Consider the following 19489-nt stretch of genomic DNA (forward strand, 5'->3'; position numbering starts at 1 on the left):
TCACTCTCTTCCTGGGTCCTGGGCTGAGATGGTGAAAGACGGTTCATCTGGGACTGTCAGCCACACTCTGTGGCCTCTTGACTGGTCTTGGGACAGCTGGGACTCCTCGCGCGGCAGCACGGGGCCCCAGGAGGAAGTGTATACAAGAACAGAGAAGCTAGAATCTGCATGGCTTTCTGACCGGGTCACAGGGCGTCACGGCCATTCTACTGACCGCGTCACGAGCTTGTCCAGATTCAAAGGGAGCAGATAGAGACCTCATTCTTCCTGTGAGGAGTGTCAAAGAATTTATGGCCGTGATTTAAAAACCCCACAGTGGAAGCATAAATTACTGCAACATCTTTGGAGGGTAATTTTGTAATATCTACCAACATTTAATCTGCAACTAGCTTTTGAACCAAAAGTGTTCCACATGGACATTCTCTTGATTCCAATTTTCTACTATCCCCCTCCGTCCCCGCCCCGCCCTTAACCTTTCCCCTATCTGGTTTGTGTTACCACCATTGCTACCCCTCTGCTTCCTAGATCTAGAAACTTCTCTGCAGAAGAGTAAGTCCTCATCTCCAGAATCCTTCTTATGTAAGTTCTGCAACCTCACGTTACTTCCTGTCGTTTGCTTCCTCTGTAACTCTGCTGGTTCCATCAGAGGGTAGCAGCTACGAGAAGGGGGTGACTTTGCCCCATGGGTGGCTCCACCCAAGTAGGGCTCCATTCTGGGCTGCTGAAATGCCAACCCAGCTCCAGAGCTCAAGACTTTTTTTCCCACCTCCTCTACAGAGAGATTCATATTCTTCCTCCTGACTTAACTTAGAACCTACTTCTTCTAATTCTATGCTTAACACAGTACGCTGTTTGTTAGTTGTCTACTGCTGTGTAACAAATAACTCCGAAACCTAGTGGTTTTAGAACTGCAACATTTACCATCTCACACTTTCTATGGGGCAAGATCTAGGCATGGCTTAGCAGGGTCCTCTGGCTCTGGGTTCCTCACAATGCTGCAGTCATTTGGCGGACTGACTGGGAGGGAGGGCCAAGGAGGGCCCCCCCCTCCGAGCTCACACCTGTGATGGGTGCTAGATCATGCCTCAATGGCTGTTGGACTGAGGCCTCATCTCACCAGCTCCCTCTGTTCCTTGAGCACAGTGCTCCTTGTATATCTCCCAACAGCTTGCCTCATCCATGAGGGTGAGAAGGCAAGAGAGAGTGCTAGCAAGATGCAGGTGACATTACCCCATGCTTCCATATTCTATCCATTAGCCTCAAGTCACCCACTAGGTCCAGCCCTCTCTCAAGGAGACAGTGAATTTCAGGAGGCACAACATAGCTGCCCACCAAAGTGCTATGAGCAAGTCCCCTCTCCCTGCCCTGGGTTTTAGTAAAGGTCCTCATGTTACCTACCATCAGTGTGTGTTCTGTCCAAGATACACACTGCCCTGAACCCAGAGACTGCCCTGCCCCAGAAAGGGGTGGTGATGGCTTTAGGGGAGGCGGGGGTGGTAACTGTGGATAAGAGGTTTCATTTCACTGTGACATGTGATCGCTTTAACATAAAAGATTTACACACATATTTTGTAGAAGCTTAGAAAAATTTCTGTAAGTCTGTAAAAGCTGTTGGGAAAATGACCTCTGAGAAGTGGCCGCTGGGCTGCAGAAGGGTCGTGAGCTTCACGACCCTTCTGTCCTGCTTGATTATTAATTTACCACGTGCACATACTGTAATAAAAAGCAGTTAAAATTAATAAAAGGAGGAGTTAAGAACAGGATAACCACTTAGTTCAGAAAGATTTAATACCCCCATGACTGTCATAAGAAAGGGACCTAGGGAATTACACATTTTTATGGTCTGAAAATGAGGCATAAATGACACAGAAACACCTCAGGTTTTCAGGAGTTGATCAACCAGGTGGCAGATTTTCCAGGCCCGGAACCCCTGGCTTTCAGGCAGAGGAATTTTAGAAGTGCTTTCAATGAGATTAAGTGCGCAGAACAGAATGTTCAGGAGAGCTGGAAGGCAGCTGGGGGGTTCCCAGGCTCTTGCAGCTGGAGCCCTTAAGCCTGTCCTTTTCTCCCTTCTCCTGTATTTACTCTTACTCTCTCAGATTGCCTCTTTAGAAATCATCTTCCCTCAAAAATGCTGACAGTATTAAGATAATAAAACAGTGGCAAATGTTAGATTATGATCATACATATGCTAAGAGCAGAACAACAGTAGACACAGTAAGAAGATGAAAGAAACAATGTTGTACGTGGAAAATGTTTGTCTCCCAAAGAGGGCGAGTGAAGAAATGTCACTTTCCCAATTTTCTGTGAGTTCTACAATTGTTTGGTTTTAGTTGTATGGCTTGGCACAGCACCTTGCTTGCTACCCAGTGCAGTCTCAGGACTATCAATAAACATGGCACCGTGAGCTTATTAGAACGATAGCATGGCCAGTTTAGACCAGAACCTGCGGCTTAACAAGATCTCCAGGTGATTCAGATATACTTGAAAGTTTAAAAAGCGCTGTCTATGGCTATAGATCTCAAACCTGGCTATGCATGCATCAACTAGAGAATTTAAAAGATACCGATGCCTGGATCCCAACCCCGGGAATCCTCGTAAAACTGGTTGGCATCAAGTCTGGGGTTCAGGTTTTTAAATCTTAGGTGAGTGTATGACTGACCATTATTCTAATTCAGTGGTTCTCAAAGTGTGGGCCCAGCACTCTCTTGGAACCTGTTAGAAATACAAATTCTCAATCTCACTCGGACCCACTGAATCAGGGCATTTGGGGATGGGTCTGACATCTACTTGGATTAATCCTCCCAGGGACTCTGATGCATGCAAAGGTCGGACAACCTAATTAAGTAGGCCTGGGGTGGGGCCCAGGAATTGATGTTTCCTGAAGTTTTCAGGTCTGCCACTGCAGGTCTGAGAACCAACTTACATCAGAGGTTTTGGGGCCAGTAATTCTCTGTGGTTTGCCAAACAGCTGGTTAGTAGAGAGCCCAGGATCTGGCCCACTGTTTCTCCTCTCCAACTACCAGCTACACACCTGCTGTTTCTTCTTAGGTTTGAGGCCTATGTGGCCGTCTCTTCTTCCACCTTCCCACATAGGCCAGCATTAAAAAAAATACAGCTCAGTACCTCATACCCAAAATCTTGCCGCTCCGTTGAAGCAACTGCTCACATTGGCTAGGCACAGGTACCCCTGAACTTGTAATGCACCCGTTCTTGTTTCAACCCACACTTCCACAAGGGGTCTCTGACCCTCTGAATTCAACTGTGGCTTCTGTGAAACTTGCCCTCCTGGTGTGAGATCACTGAATTCCTCTAAGACGCAAGATGACCAGGGTTCTGGAGTCAGGGGCCTCCAGAGGCTTGTACCCACAGCCTCGCGATCTAGCATTTCTAACCTGCTGCTGCTCCTCAGCGAAGACAAGAAAGGGCGAGAACTGGGGCTCAGGAAGGGGGGATGGAAATGGTAAAGCTGCTGCTCCCAGGTGGAGGATGGGTACAGTGACTGTGTCCCCGCTTGGGTCCCTGCCTCCGCCATCGAATTCCGGAAACCCCCAAAAGCTAAGAATATGCGGACCATCTCCTAAACCATTCCACTCCTTTCCCCCCGCGGGGCATTGCTCCTGTCCCCAGAGTGGGACGAGCTGGGGTGGGGACTGTACTGGGATTCACGGGGTGGAGGACGCTGGGCCCTGGCGATGGAGGTGGCAACTGCCGCGCGGGAGTAAGTCCCTCGCAGCCCAGGGTAGTGCCGGAAGCCCGCTCTTGCGGCCCGGGAGGGGGAGGGTGCCCGTGGGTCTCTGCCAAGCCGCGCGACAACGCAGAGTCCTAGGTGGGAACACAGGTGGGGCACCCTTTTGCATTTCCTCAACAAGCGACTTGCCAAGTCCGCGCCACTGATCGACCCCCGGGTGCTCCTGGTTTAGCCGGTGCGCGGGTCTCCCGCTCTCCTCGTCGCTTTCAGCCGCTGCAGGATTGGCGTGTCCCTGGTGGCGCAGCGCACTCCCCAGCGCTTCCTGCGCTCCGTTTGGTGGCGCAGCACGGAGGGATCGGCTCCGGGCCAAGGACCGAGTAAGGTACAGGTGGGCGGTGGGCTCGCCTGGATCGGGGAGGCGCGCTCGCGGGGGGCTGCCCTCTGCGCACCTGCTCCCGGGCGGGGTGGGGCGGGGCGCGCCGGCGCGCAGGTCGCGGGCCCGGACGCTGGAGGGGGCTGTGGCTCTCTTGCTGTCCCCGCGGCTCGGGCTGCGCGGCGCCGGGCTCCCCCCGCCAAGGGGCCGGTCCAGGCCCGGGGAGGGGCGCGACCGCCTTCACTTCCCGCGGGCGGGCCTCGGAGGCGGCGGCTCCGGCGAGGGCGCAGGGCTGCGGGCGCTCGGCCGGGGCGCGGGGCGGGGACGCGGCCGCCCTCCGCTCTGCGCCGCTCCTCCCTGCGCGAGCCGCGCTCGGCCCGGCGTCGAGGCGGCCATGGCGACCCTGAGCCCGCTCCCCACCCACCCCGCCTGCTCCGCCCTCCCCTCCGCCCCGCGCCACCTCTGATGGCTCGGACCTCGGCCGGCCACCGCCAGCCCCGCTCGCGCTCCCGCGCCGCCGCCGCCCGCGGGTATTAATAGCCGAGCGCCCGCGCCGCACGCGCAGCCCGGAGCCGCCGCTCCCTCCGCAGCCGGGGCCCGAGCCGCCGATCCCGGAGGCCGGGAGTGGAAGCCGGAGCCGCGGGCGCCGTGGAGGTAGGAGGCGCGCGGCGAACAATGACCGCGGCGGGCGGGCGGCAACTTGTGCGAGTCGGAGCGCCGAGCCGACCGCCCGGGGGCGCGGCTCGCGGGGTCCTGCCCGCGGGGGGCGGGGGGGCAGGCTTCCCCTAAAAGGCGGGAGAGTCGCCGCCGGACCCGGGGCAGTTCCGGCAACAATAGCAGGACTGGGGGGCCTCGGGGCTCCGCGCGCTCTGCACCCTCGGTCCCCTCTGCGCACTCGGGCTGCGGGGCTCCGCTCGCCGTCCCCACCCCGCGGCGCCCTTCCCCCCGCTTCCTCCCATCCCACCCGGCCCGGTGACAGCGCCGGACCTTCCGGACCTCTGGCCTCAATCTCGGCCCCGGAGGCGGGTCGCGGGCCGGGGACGTGGCCGCCGGCGCGGGCGCCGCAGCGCAGCCGGGTGCCTGGGGCTCGCCCACGCGACGCGAGACCCCAGTGGGTGACAAAGAAGAACACACCCTCTGCCTAAGTTAGATTTGTCTCTTTATCGACAGCCCTTATGGAAAGCAAAGTTTTTTTTTTTTCTTTTCTTTTAAAGCAAGGGACACAGATTTTTGTGGTGAGCATTTCAAAGCAACTCCTGATTGTGGTTTTACGATTTAAGTTCCGGAAACTTTAGCTGTGTGATCTGGCCAGACCCTTGGGGGTGGGGTGGGGTGGGGAGGGGAGAGACTGTATGTTATACGAGATGGAGGATAAACAGGAGTTGCCGGAACCAGTCTGAATTTTGTTCCTGGCAGTTGGAGCCCTGTTGCCCTTGGGGTCTGTGCAGGATCCCAGCGAAAAGGGAACGGTGAGGCTCACAAAACAACGAGGGCCCTGGTAGCAGATCAGCTTCTTGAGACGTGGAGAGATCGTCTCCCATCTGGAACAGTTTAGCGGGCTCAGCCTGGCTCTGAGCCTTCTGGAGTACCATGGTGGCCTCTGGCTGTTTCATTTTATTGTCGTTGTTAATGTCTTTCTTGTTAGTTTCCCAGGTTTGACTTGCTCAGCCCGGCCCTCTCCTGTTTCCCGGTTCCCCGGAGCAAAGGCTTTTGTGGCCCCACCAGCAGTGTCCTGGGAGGGCAAACCCAGCCTAGCCTAGCCTAGCCTAGCCTAGCCTTGGGTTATGTTTAAGGTGCTTTGCACGTGGTGACGGGCCAAGCCCATTTCAGTACATCCTCCAGCATTGTCTTGCATTTCTTACTCAGTCTAAACAAGAGAGGAAGAAGAAAGGCCTTTTGGGTCCTGAGAGCTTTTCGGGGAGCTGCCTTAAAAATTGTCCCCATTGTTGGGATCAGGCGGGCTCTTCCGAAGGCTCCCATCTTTGGCCTTCTTCCTCATTCCACAGCCTTCTGGCTGGAGGTTTACCCTCCACCCTTCCAGAGGGGTCTTCTGGGTATGACAGTTTCTGACGATGAGCTTCACATGTGGGGTCAGTATCTACATGCTCACTTTATATTCCTGCAGCATCGTTCTGCAGCAAGGCACCAGTGTTGGAGTTATTCCAGGCACAAAAAAACATTTGTGTTTTTAGAATGTATGGCTAATAGATCTGCTTCTGGGTGAAATAAAGACATGTAATTGGCCAGTGGCTGGCTTACTGGGCGAAGTGTATTGGTAAAGACAGTGAATTGATGTCTTCCTAGCCCAGTCTTTCCAGAATCTCATGTTTCTTACAGGTGGGCTGGAAACTTCAAATAACTTGGTGATGATGTAGCTCTGTCCCATAGGGTCACAGATTCTGTAGCTCACTCACCCTGAGCTGGGGTGTGGTTTTTCATTTAAGGAGCTCTGTCCTGGGGGGTGTTCTGGAGTTAGGTTTCCTGTGCCCCTTTTCACATTGATAGTCTCTACCTGGAATTTATACAGTGATTTAATTCCTGTGTCGTAATAGAATTCTAATGCTGCTCTGTAACCAAATTTACCAAAAGGAGGTTTTAAAATCTGGACAATTTTCTTCTAGTGTATTGCAATTATTTCATGATTATCTTGAGAATACAAGGAACCTGGGTGAATGTTTTTGCTTTGCTTTCCACGAAAGAAACTGTACAAGGAAGTGGTCTTTAGAAAGATAAGAATTAAAGACCATATCAAAAGGGTTAGTTTTTTAAAAGGTGGTATTCATCCTCTAATATTCATTGAACATAGATCAGTTTAATTCATTTGAAAAAGGGTATATACTTTATAAGGAGGGTGCCTGTGATAAAAAAAGAAACCCTTTTGCATCCTAGAGGAGGTTAGAGAACACTGGAGAAAAAGCAGGAGCCTGGTTTTTGCGTGCCGAACACTCGTTGGGAAGGATGTCATTGTGACTTTCCTGGAGGATGGGGAAGTTTTATAGAGTTGTAGGGACTTGGCTAATGATTTGATAGCATGGTGAATGGGGCTTTTTCAACAAGCTCCTTTGGCTTGCTTTTTGCAGAGAACTGCCTAGTACTTTTTGAGAAATGCACTTTCCCCTCTAACTGAAGGTGCTGCAGATGAGAGAGAGGCCCATGTGCACCCCTAGTGACAGCTGCTCTGGTCCTTTCTCTTTGGATGCCCAGCTTCTCCAGGTGTTGGTTTCCAATGCCTGGGAGGGGAGGGCACGCTCTTAGGGCCTGCGGCTGCTGCTGTCTTTATTGTTTATTACTTTGGATTGCAAGGAGGGCTCTCAACTTCTTTCTCTTGCTTTTTAATGGTTAGAGTGAGTTTCTGCTGCACTCTCATCTCGTCAGAGTCCAAGGGCCCTCTGTTTCCGCCCAGTTACTGCCTTAACTACTCCCACATGTTGGGAAAGATCAGCGAGCGCCCTATGGTTTTCATTCAAATTACCTGAAATATGGATTTTGCCAGTCGTTACAGGCCAAATGCAGCCTTTGTTTTTAATCAGGACGCCACCACAAAATGTTTAAGTGGAGAAACAGGATTTTTATAGGCTGCCCTTGTCCTAATTTTAGTCAGTTAAAAACGTTTTGCGAAGTGGATACTTTGAGCAAAAGTGAGCAATTGATACATATTAAATATGGTGCTCTAAGCTTTTCATACATGTGAAATAAGCCAGGGGCCATCAGTGTGACTAAAGGTACAATGTGACTAAAACCCAGTATATGCTCTGTGCTGCCTTTGGCTCAACTCAGAAGGGCAGTGTTCTTATTTTAATGTGGGATGGAAATGAGACAAACTGTTAAGATTGGCAATTAAATTAACATGGGAGTTCTCTGGATTTATTTCATATGCAAAACTCAAATTTGTGCATACATTTTCAAACAAAAGAGCCACAGGCCAAACTAGATTACCTTTAACTCTCTATTATGATAATATTCCTTACCTAGAGAGTACGTCCACCTTGTGTGTAGACTTCTGGTTTCCCACAGAGGTCTTCTAGAAGGGCAGGGTTGTAAATCCAGACAATGATGACTTTCATTTTTTTTTTTTCCATCTTCAAGATCTGGTATGGTGCCTGGCACATAGCAAACCTTTGACAAATACTTGCTGAGTGACTAAGTAAACCTACTGTTTGATGTCCTTTCAAGTTAGCCTTTAAGGTTTTTAAGGGAAATTTGGTTTTAGCATTGGTAGGTGGTTGTTTTGGGAATTTGATATTTGATTTTGTTTCTGTTTTGTTCTAATTTAACAGTTTAACCTTTAAAGCTGGGTAATATTGTGAGAAGACACAGGCTCACTGGAAAAATCAGACAATATAAGCATGAAGAAGAAACTATAACTTGCCTGATAAACTAGCTGGGATAATTTTCCTTTTTCCTGAGGTGTTTTTCAGAAGTTCCATCAGTGAGCATCTGTTGGTGGTAACCTCAGTTTTTATTTGCCTTTAAATCTTTGTTGTGGAATGACAAATTACCTGGATGTGCAATTGGGGATGATGTTCCTGCATTAATCCACGGTCTTTGTGGTTGCACCGTAGCTGTAGAGTCAACTGTAAGGCTCCTTGTTGTTTGTAAATAGTCTGGTCTGTTCTCTCCGGCTGCTCTTAGACCCTTTGGAGGTCTACAGTTTCACTCTGTCTACAGATAATTTCTTTTCTTCTTTTCTTCCTCGTTCCCTCTCCCTTCCTCTCCTCCTGCTCTCCTCTGTCCTCCCATCAGTGTATGCCTTTGTATTGCTCAGTAGTATATCCATTCCCTTTCGGCCATGCTAGTTGTGTCCGTGGACTCTCAGGAATAAAGCTGCTGTGAACATTTGTGAACAAGTTTTTGTGTGGACGTGTTTCATTTTCACTGCCTGGGTCTTATGGTAAGTGTCTGCTTTGTCAGAAAGTGCTATTTTCCAAAGCATGTGTGCCATTTTACATTTCCACCGGTGATACATAAGCATCCCAGTTACGGTAATCTTCAGTGACGCTGGAAATTGTTGTTCTTTTTTATTTTAGCCATCCTGGTGGATGTGTAGTGGTATTCCCTGTGGTTTAATTTTATATTTTCCCGATGCTTAAGGATAGCTTTTCATGTACTTGTTGGCCGTTTGTGTCTTCTTTGGTGAAGTGTCTGTTAAATCTTTCGTCTTCTAAATTTTTTTTTGTCTGATGTTTTATATAGCTTTTGAGTATAATTGACATTCAGTAACTGCACCTACTTAATGTCATCTTGTTTTATAGTTGTAGAAGTTCTTTATAATCCTGGATACAAGTTCCCTGTTAACACTTTTGCGTTGTGAATATTGTTACCAGTCTACTTTTTTAACCTTTCCTTTTTATTAACAGCATTTTTTGAAGAGCAAAAAGTTATTAGGAAAGCCCTGTACATGGTCTAATTATCAAAATTATTAAAGGGTCAGGTAATTTATTCAACTTTGGGAAAAAACCACATTTTTGCAAGGCATAGACTAGTATTGCTCTGTTCAAGAGGTCAGACTCCGTTTACTGGAGGATGTGGGAATGGTTTTGTTCTTTCGTGATTAAAACTGAGTTGAAAAGACATAGACATGAAAAAGAAAACCTGCTTAATTTGAAAATCTGGGGAAACAGGTGTTTAAGATTGTGATACATAGATTTCTAAAATTGAAAATTGAGTTGTGTTCTTTAACACACAGAAGGATTATGGGAAAGAAATATTTCTGAAATCAGTACAAAAGTGGAGCTCTTGGTCAAAGCAAGATGCGCCATTCCAAAAAGAGGTCAGAGTGGTGTATGTAGGTGGCAATGGAAGGACTTTAGTTCCTGTAACTCCTGCCAAAATTGATCTTATTATCTGTATATTCTTCTCATTTTTCCAAACTAGATAACAATCATTGTCAGGTCAGAAAGTGCATTTTTCTAATTTTGTTTCTTCTGCCCATGTAAAGTAAATGAATACGGGTTGATATGAATTAAAATTTGTGAATGACAATCCTATGACATTTTAGAATGTGTAAGTTAGAGGATGATGTCAAAGGTAACAGAGAGTTGGGATACAGGCATCTGCCCTCTACATCATCTGCCTTTGAGGGGTTGAGCAAGTTATTGGTGCTTTCCCCCCCAGAACCTCAAGGGAACCTTTAAGTGTGCATTTATCTTCAAGTGGTGCAGTGTCTGACTGATGAATAGCAGTGTAAGCCATCAGGCTTTTAGTTGCCTCAAGTAGTAAGAAGAAAGGTCCCAGGTTTGGTGTCTCTGATCACAGTATCAAGGACCCAGGTTCTTCCTGTCCTTCCAGCCTACCATCCCCAGTATGGTGCTTTGTGTCCTAGGGCTTTTTGCCTAGTGGTTAATTAGACTGCTGCAGCCTAATTAGCTATTATGGCTAATGGGTGCAGCAGCTCCAAGCTTCATACTCTTACGCATTTGGTGCTGTCAGGTCTGGAAGCACACAGGCTGTCTCCAGCTCTTTTGTCATTAAGCAAAATCCTCCCAGGAGCCTCCGACATCTGGGAAGTCTTTGAAGGGGGTTCTGGGGAATGTTTCTATGCTTGTAAAGAGACCCAAAGACTAGACTGAATGTGATGTCTGGAACCACAGCAGCCATGTTGTCATTAACCTTGGGATGAAGGCAAGAGCTGCAGGGTGGAACCAGAGTCGTTGCAGGAGTTACTGACCTTCCTGCACCTGGAGCTCAGTGTGCTAAATAGTAGTATGTTTCATATATTAAATAATGTAGATTTGGACTTAGTGCACTGAACAATAAATTTACTTACATTCTAATTCTGTGGTTGCCATCCACAGCACGTTGACTGATACTTTCTTTCATCTGCCATTTAACATTACCTTTGAGGAAACATGTTTCTACCTGTTCTTTATGTGGAAAGTGACTTAGTGGTCATATCAGATCACTGAGAGGTGAACTATTTTAGGTATTTGATAATGTGTGCAAATCCTGTGGCTAAGTCTACATGAATTTACCTTTTGTCTTAAGTGGCCTTACAAGATGTTTGCTTGGAATTGACCATTTGGCAGTTTGGATTACAGGACATACTTGAGAGTCATATTTCATTTCTTTAAGAAAGAATGGTGACAGTGCCTGCCATTTCTGTCAATTTAGAGTGGCGTTTGTCTGCACTTTTAATATTGCTTAGGTGATCTGTGAGGACATTATTAATCAGAGATTAATATCTTCCTTTGTAATCCTACCAGAGATTTTGGTTCTCTGGCATCAGATCTTATTGGGAGCCAGTGTTATTAGTGGAGTGAGCTGTTTGGAAATATCAGGATTTGGGTAAACCAGAGGTTTTCAAAATTAAAAGATGAGATTATTTGTGAGACTATAAAGGAAAGTTCAATGATTTCATAATAACCTTAAAATTAATCTGTCCAAATAAATGTAACATAAAATACCCAGGTAGACAAGTTGCCGAATATAGAACAACAATAATTCCTATCTATAACTTTTAAAAAGATATCTGGGTGGAGCCAAGATGGTGGCATGAGTAGTTCAGTGGAAATCTCCTCCCAAAAACATATATTTATGAAAATACAATAAATACAACTATTCTTAAAAGAGACACCAGTGGATACAGTACAACAGCCAGGATACATCTACACCTGCGAGAACCCGCATCACATGAAGGGGGTAAGATACAAGCCGCGGCCAGGTGGGACCCAAACGCCCCCCCCACCCCAGAACCCTGTGGGAAGAAAGGAGTCGGAACGGGGAGGGAGTGAAAGCCCAGGACTGCTAAACAACCAGCTCTAGAAATCCACACCCGGAACGCAGACACACGGTGCACGGGGTGCTGGATATTAGAGAAACGGAAAAGCAAAACCTGTGGGCAGGTCCCCATAACCGGTGCCCCTGAGACAAAAGAAAAGCGAGTGCTTTCTGCAAGTCTTAAAAGAGACAGGGACCCCATAGCTGGACGAAGTTGTCCTGGCACACTTAGCCAGCAACTGGGAATCTGGGGGAACTTTAGGCGCCCTAACCCCCTGGGCAACATTGCAACTCTGAAGCCCCTCACGGCACTAAGCAGCCTGCCAGTCTTTCCTCCAACTGGCGCGGACCCCAACACACCAGCCCAGTAGTAGGAGAATGGGAGCACGCGCCGGGGGTGGCGGCGCCAGAGGGGAATGGGAGAGGCCCACGCGAGCCTGTGGCAGCGGTGACCGAGCGGTCTGTGTGTGCTGGCAGCGGCAGCACCAGAGGGGCCCAGGAGCAGCCGCGCCCCCAGCAGCCGCCCGGAATCACAGCCCAACACACAGCCGCTCCCAGGCCCCTCTGGCGCTGCGGCCACCGGCACGCGCGGGGTGCTCCGGGCCGCTCGGTCACCACTGCCGTGGGCTTGCACGGGCCACTCCCGTTCCCCTCTGGCGCCGCCGCCCCGGCGCGCGCTGCCACTCTCCCACTACTGGGCTGGCGTGTTGGGGTCCGCACCAGTTGGAGGAACGACTGGCAGGCTGCTTAGTGCCGTGAGGGACTTCAGGCTGCTACTGGCACACAGCTGCCTGGGAGGGGTGCTGTATTCGCAGGGGAGTGCACCCGGCATGCCTGCCACTCCACACAGGGGCATGCTCTGCTCTAACGGAGACCCAGCTCACAGCAGCTTAGGGGAATAATCCGGTGTCTGTTCCAGGAGGGCGGGTAACCGACACAGGCAGCGGAGAAGGGCAAGGCGTCCGGCAAGCAGGAAAGAACTTTCTTCTCCCAGCTGACACACCCGCTACCTGCCTATAGCCACCGCTATCACCATGAAAAGGTATAAGAATTTAGTGCAGTCCAAAATAATCTAGACAACTGCTGAGAGAGGATCTGCAGAGACAGACTTAACCCATCTCCCAGAAAAAGAATTCAAAATAAAAATCATAAACATGCCGATGGATCTGCAGAGAAATATGCAAGAGCTAAAGGAGCAAGTACAGAGGGAGACTACAGAAATAAAACACTCTCTGGAAGGACTTAAAAGCAGAATGGACGGGATGCAAGAGGCCATTAATGGAATAGAAACCAGAGAACAGGAATGCATAGAAGCTGACGCACAGAGAGATAAAAGGATCTCCAGAAATGAAACAATATTAAGAGAACTGTGTGACCAATCCAAAAGGAACAATATCCGTATTATAGGGGTACCAGAAGAAGAAGAGAGAGAAAAAGGGATAGAAAGTGTCTTTGGATAAATAATTACTGATGACTTCCCCAAACTGGGGGAGGAAATAGTTGCTCAGACCATGGAAGCCCACAGAACTCCCAAGAGACGGGACCCAAAGAGGACAACACCAAGACACATAATGATTAAAATGGCAAAGGTCAAGGACAAGGACAGAGTTTTAAAGGCAGCCAGAGAGAGAAAAAAGGTCACCTACAAAGGAAAACCCATCAGGCTATCATCAGACTTCTCAATAGAAACCTTACAGGCCAGAAGAGAATGGCATGATATATTTAATGGAAAGAAACAGAAAGGCCTTGAACCAAGAATCCTGTATCCAGCACGACTATCATTTAAATATGATGGTGGGATTAAACAATTCCCAGACAAGCAAAAGTTGAGGGAATTTGCCTCCCACAAACCACCTCTACAGGGTATCTTAGAGGGACTGCTCTAGATGGGAGCACTCCTAAAAACAGCACTAAACAAAACAGCCAACATATGAAGAATGGAGGAGGAGGAATAAGAAGGGAGAGAAATAAAGAACCATCAGACAGTGTTTATAATAGCTCAATAACTGAGTTAAGTTAGACAGTAAGATACTAAAGAGGCTAACCTTGAACTTTTGGTAACCACAAACTTAAAGCCTGCAATGGCCATAAGTACATATCTTTCAATAATCACCCTAAATGTAAATGGACTGAATGCACCAATCAAATGGCACAGAGTAATAGAATGGGTAAAAGAGCAAGGTCCATCTATATGCTGCTTACAACAGACCTCAAACCCAAAGACATGCACAGATTAAAAGTCAAGGGATGGAAAAAGATATTTCATGCAAACAACAGGGAGAAAAAAGCAGCTGTTGCAGTACTAGTATCAGACAAAACAGACTTCAAAACAAAGAATGTAACAAGAGATAAAGAAGGACATTAAATAATGATAAAGGACTCAGTCCAACAAGAGGATATAACCATTATAAATATATATGCAGACAATACAGGAGCACCAACATACGTGAAACAAATACTAATAGAACTAAAGGAGGAAATAGAATGCAATGCATTTGTTCTAGGAGACTTCAACACACCACTCCCTCTGAAGGACAGATCCACCAGACAGAAAATAAGTAAGGACACAGAGGCACTGAACAACACACTAAAACAGATGGACCTAATAGACATCTATAGAACTCTACATCCAAAAGCAACAGGATACACATTCTTCTCAAGTGCACATGGAACATTCGCCAGAATAGACCACATCTAGGCCACAAAAAGAGCCTCAGTAAATTCCAAAAGATTGAAATCCTACCAACCAACTTTTCAGACCACAAAGGCATAAAACTAGAAATAAACTGTACAAAGAAAGCAAAAAGGCTCACAAACACATGGAGACTTAACAACATGCTCCTAAATAATCAATGGATCAGTGACCAAATTAAAATGGAGATCAAGCAATATATGGAAACAAATGAAAACAACAACACAAAGCCCCAACTACTGGGGCGCAGCAAAATCAGTCTTAAGAGGAAAGTATATAGCAATCCAGGCATATTTAAAGAAGGAAGAACAAACCCAAATGAATAGTCTAACGTCACAATTATCAAAATTGGAAAAAGAAGAACAAATGAGGCCTAAAGTCAGCAGAAGGAGGGACATAATAAAGATCAGAGAAGAAATAAATAAAATTGAGAACAATAAAACAATAGCAAAAATCAATGAAACCAAGAGCTGGTTCTTGGAGAAAATAAACAAAATAGATAAGCCTCTAGCCAGACTTATTAAGAGAAAAAGAGAATCAACACACATCAACAGAATCAGAAACGAGAAAGGGAAAATCACGATGGATCCTGCAGAAATATAAAGAATTATTAGAGAACACTATTAAAACCTATATGCTAACAAGCTGGAAAACCTAGGAGAAATGGACAACTTCCTAGAAAAATATAACCTTCCACGACTGACCAAGAAAGAAACAGAAAATCTAAACAGACAAATTACCAGCAACAAAATTGAAGCAGTAATCAAAAAACTACCCAAAAACAAAACCCCCGGGCCAGATGGATTTACCTCGGAATTTTATCAGACATACAGAGAAGACATAATACCCATTCTCCTTAAAGTTTTCCAAAAAATAGAAGAGGAGGGAATACTCCCAAACTCATTCTATGAAGCCAACATCACCCTAATACCAAAACCAGGCAAAGAACCCACCAAAAAAGAAAGCTACAGACCAATATCCCTGATGAATGTAGATGCAAAAATACTTAACAAAATATTAGCAAACCAAATTCAAAAATACATCAGAAGGATCATACACCATGACCAAGTGGGATTCATCCCAGGGATGCAAGGATGGTACAACATTCTAAAATCCATCAACATCATCCACCACATCAACAAAAAGGACAAAAACCACATGATCATCTCCATACATGCTGAAAAAGCATTTGACAAAATTCAGCATCCACTCATGATAAAAACTCTCAACAAAATGTGTATAGAGGGCAAGTACCTCAACATAATAAAGGCCATATATGATAAACCCACAGCCAACATTATATTGAACAGCGAGAAGCTGAAAGCATTTCCGCTGAGATCGGGAACTAGACAGGGATGCCCACTCTCCCCACTGTTATTTAACATAGTACTGGAGGTCCTAGCCACGGCAATCAGACAAAACAAAGAAATACAAGGAATCCAGATTGGTAAAGAAGAAGTGAAACTGTCACTATTTGCAGATGACATGATATTGTACATAAAAAACCCTAAAGACTCCACTGCAAAACTACTAGAACTAATACCAGAATTCAGCAAAGTTGCAGGATACAAAATTAACAAACAGAAATCTGTAGCTTTCCTATACACTAATAATGAACTAATAGAGAAATCAGGAAAGCAATTCCATTCACAATAGCATCAAAAAAGAAAAAAATACCTAGGAATAAACCTAACCAAGGAAGTGAAAGACCTATACCCTGAAAACTACAAGACACTTAAGAGAAATTAAAGAGGTCACTAACAAATGGAAACTCATCCCATGCTCCTGGCTAGGAAGAATTAATACCGTCAAAATGGCCATCCTGCCCAAAGCAATATACAGATTCGATGCAATCCCTATCAAATTACCAACAGCATTCTTCAATGAACTGGAACAAATAGTTCAAAAATTCATATGGAACTGTCAAAGACCCTGAATAGCCAACACAATCCTGAGAAGGAAGAATAAAGTGGGGGGGATCTCGCTCCCCAACGTCAAGCTCCACTACAAAGCCACAGTAATGAAGACAATTTGGTACTGGCACAAGAACAGAGCCACAGACCAGTGGAACAGAATAGAGACTCCAGACATTAACCCAAACGTATATGGCCAATTAATATTTGATAAAGGAGCCATGGACATACAATGTGGAAATGACAGTCTCTTAACAGATGGTGCTGGCAAAACTGGACAGCTACATGTAAGAGAATGAAACTGGATCACTATCTAACCCCATACACAAAAGTAAACTCCAAATGGATCAAAGACCTGAATGTAAGTCATGAAGCCATAAAACTCTTAGAAAAAAACATAGGCAAAAATCTCATGGACATAAACATGAGTGACTTCTTCATGAACATATCTCCCTGGGCAAGGGAAACAAAGGCAAAAATGAACAAGTGGGACTATATCAAGCTAAAAAGCTTCTGTAGAGCAAAGGACACCATCAATAGAACAAAAAGGTATCCTACAGTATGGGAGAACATATTCATAAATGACAGATCTGATAAAGGATTGACATCCAAAATATATAAAGAGCTCACACGCCTCAACAAACAAAAAGCAAATAATCCAATTAAAAAATGGGCAGAGGAGCTGAATAGACAGTTCTCTAAAGAAGAAATCCAGATGGCCAACAGGCACATGAAAAGATGCTCCACATCGCTAATCGTCAGAGAAAAGCAAATTAAAACCACAATGAGATATCACCTCACACCAGTAAGGATCACCATCATTGAAAAGACAAACAACAACAAATGTTGGCGAGGTTGTGGAGAAAGGGGAACCCTCCTACACTGCTTGTGGGAATGTAAACTAGTTCAACCATTGTGGAAAGCAGTATGGAGGTTCCTCAGAATGCTCAAAGTAGAAATACCATTTGACCCAGTAATTCCACTTCTAGGAATTTACCCTAAGAATGCAGCAGCCCAGTTTGAAAAAGACAGATGCACCCCTATGTTTATCTCAGCACTATTTATAATAGCCAAGAAATAGAAGCAGCCTAAGTGTCCATCAGTAGATGAGTAGATAAAGATGTGGTACATATATACAATGGAATATTATTCAGCCATAAGAAGAAAACAAATCCTACCATTTGCAACAATATGGATGGAGCTAGAGGGTATTATGCTCAGTGAAATAAGCCAGGCGGAGAAAGACAAGTACCAAACGATTTCACTCATATGTGGAGTATAAGAACAAAGAAAAACTGAAGGAACAAAACAGCAGAATCACAGAACCCATGAATAGACAAACAGTTACCAAGTGGGAAGGGACTGGGGAGGATAGGTGGGAAGGGAGAGATAAGGGCAGGCAAAAGAAAGGAGGCATTACAATTAACATGTATAATGTGGGGGGGTGGCATGGGGAGGGCTGTGCAACACAGAGAAGACAAGTAGTGATTTTACAGCATCTTACTATGCTGATGGACAGTGACTGTGAAGGGGTATGTGGGGGGCACTTGGTGAAGGGGGGAGCCTAGTAACATAATGTTTTTCATATAAGTGTAGATTAATGTTACCAAAAAAAAGAAAAAAAGATATCTGATTGATGCCCTCCCTCCCCCCACTATCATGATGGCCAACTGACCAGGGCAATTTGCATATTCACTACTTTATTTTTACTTCAGTTTCTGTAAGGGCCTATCAAGTCAACAGATATTTATTGAACATCTATGTTGAATATACTAGTTGCCATTAGTGCTACAGAAGTAGGGCTCAGTCCCTGCTCTCAGAGTGTAGCATCTAGATGGGATGAGAGAAGTATCTAGATAATTGAGTAGCAGGTGGACTATGACAAGAGCTGTGTGAAAGGTATAGTAACGGTGGCAGTGTTCAGGTTACTAAGATATTGGATTCTGCTGGAGGAAATGGCAATTGAGTTGAGCAAGTATAAACAAGTATGTTTCTGTTTACTTATTTTAGTGTTCACTTTGTAGCATGTTTATTGTAATAGGATTGTCAAACTATTCATGTATAAAACAGAAAGTAAAAGTCACTTGTAATCCTGCCAATCAAAGATTTTGAAAATTAAAATTTTGGTTTATTTCTATTTGACTTTTGGCATATTTGATATATGCCCAGTATTTTTACCTAAACATTCATTTTTTTTTTAGAATTGGGAGAATGATGCATATACATTTAGAAGCCATTTTTCGCCCTTCGCATTGTCTAAGTGTTTTCCATGCTCTCTCTGAAGTGAAAATGATGAATGGTTTTGTAATTCCACTGTGTGGTCCTATGTTACTTATCTAACGTTGCCGTTTATCAGTTGTTTGTTTTGGCCTGTGGCATTTTGTTGCTGTGACCATCTGTGGGTACATATACAGAAGGAGGGTCAGTCTCTAGGTCTTTTGTTGTGAGGAACAGATGCCCAGCTTGAACTATAGGAAGTGGAATAGGGGAATTTCTTAGTTGTCAATACCAACCCCAAAAGGGCTGGCATGGAGCTGTCTCAGGAACAGAGACCTGGTCCAAGGTGCCCAGCCCTGGGAGATTTCCCTGGCAGTGTCCACGCTCTGCTTTCTGCTGGGCACTGGCTTCATCTCTAGGTAACCTCTCCCTGGGTGTTTGAACTGGGCAGTTCAGGGCAGGGCAGAGTTGAGAGGTTGCCCTACACATTGCAGGCGGTAGAGCAGCCATGGCCTCTGCCTTAAAGTCCAAGCTGTCATCCTGGCAATTCTTCATAGCTTCAAGCATTTCCAGTTCCCCTGGAAGAAGTGTTCGTACAGCTCCTGCTGTGATCTGGAATGGCCAAGTGGCGTTTAAACCCCCATCCCCACCTCTCAGGGAAGGACTCCTACTTAGGCCAGATGAGTGACAGCTCTGGTGGGGGGCCGTCATTGGGGAGGGGGTGCAGATTGTGCCCAGACAACAGTAGCCTTTCCAGGTGGATGGTCTTGAGAGGCAAAAATAAGGGGAAGAAACACTTCCTTGGAGAGAGTGGCCAGCAGAGAGAGGAAAGGCAGAAGATACAGGGAAGCTCTGTGCACCACCTTCAGGTCTGTGCCGGAGCTCAG

At 46.1% G+C, this 19489-nt stretch overlaps 1 protein-coding gene across 3 annotated transcripts in view; it reads left to right on the forward strand.

Moving 5' to 3' along the window:
- Positions 1 to 3353: 3353 nt before the first annotated feature.
- Positions 3354 to 19489, forward strand: part of FARP1 (FERM, ARH/RhoGEF and pleckstrin domain protein 1) — a 284581-nt gene continuing 268445 nt past the window's right edge. For 2 of the 3 annotated variants that reach the window (XM_036893885.2, XM_036893887.2), the window contains exon 1: positions 4368 to 4718. The gene's annotated coding sequence lies outside the window, so the exon portion shown is untranslated. Of the gene's footprint in view, positions 4074 to 4367; positions 4719 to 19489 lie in introns of those variants that run through there. The other variant, XM_036893886.2, reaches the window with a different exon arrangement.

The sequence above is a fragment of the Manis pentadactyla genome, chromosome 17 (assembly GCF_030020395.1).
Source record: "Manis pentadactyla isolate mManPen7 chromosome 17, mManPen7.hap1, whole genome shotgun sequence".
Lineage (NCBI taxonomy): Eukaryota > Metazoa > Chordata > Mammalia > Pholidota > Manidae > Manis > Manis pentadactyla.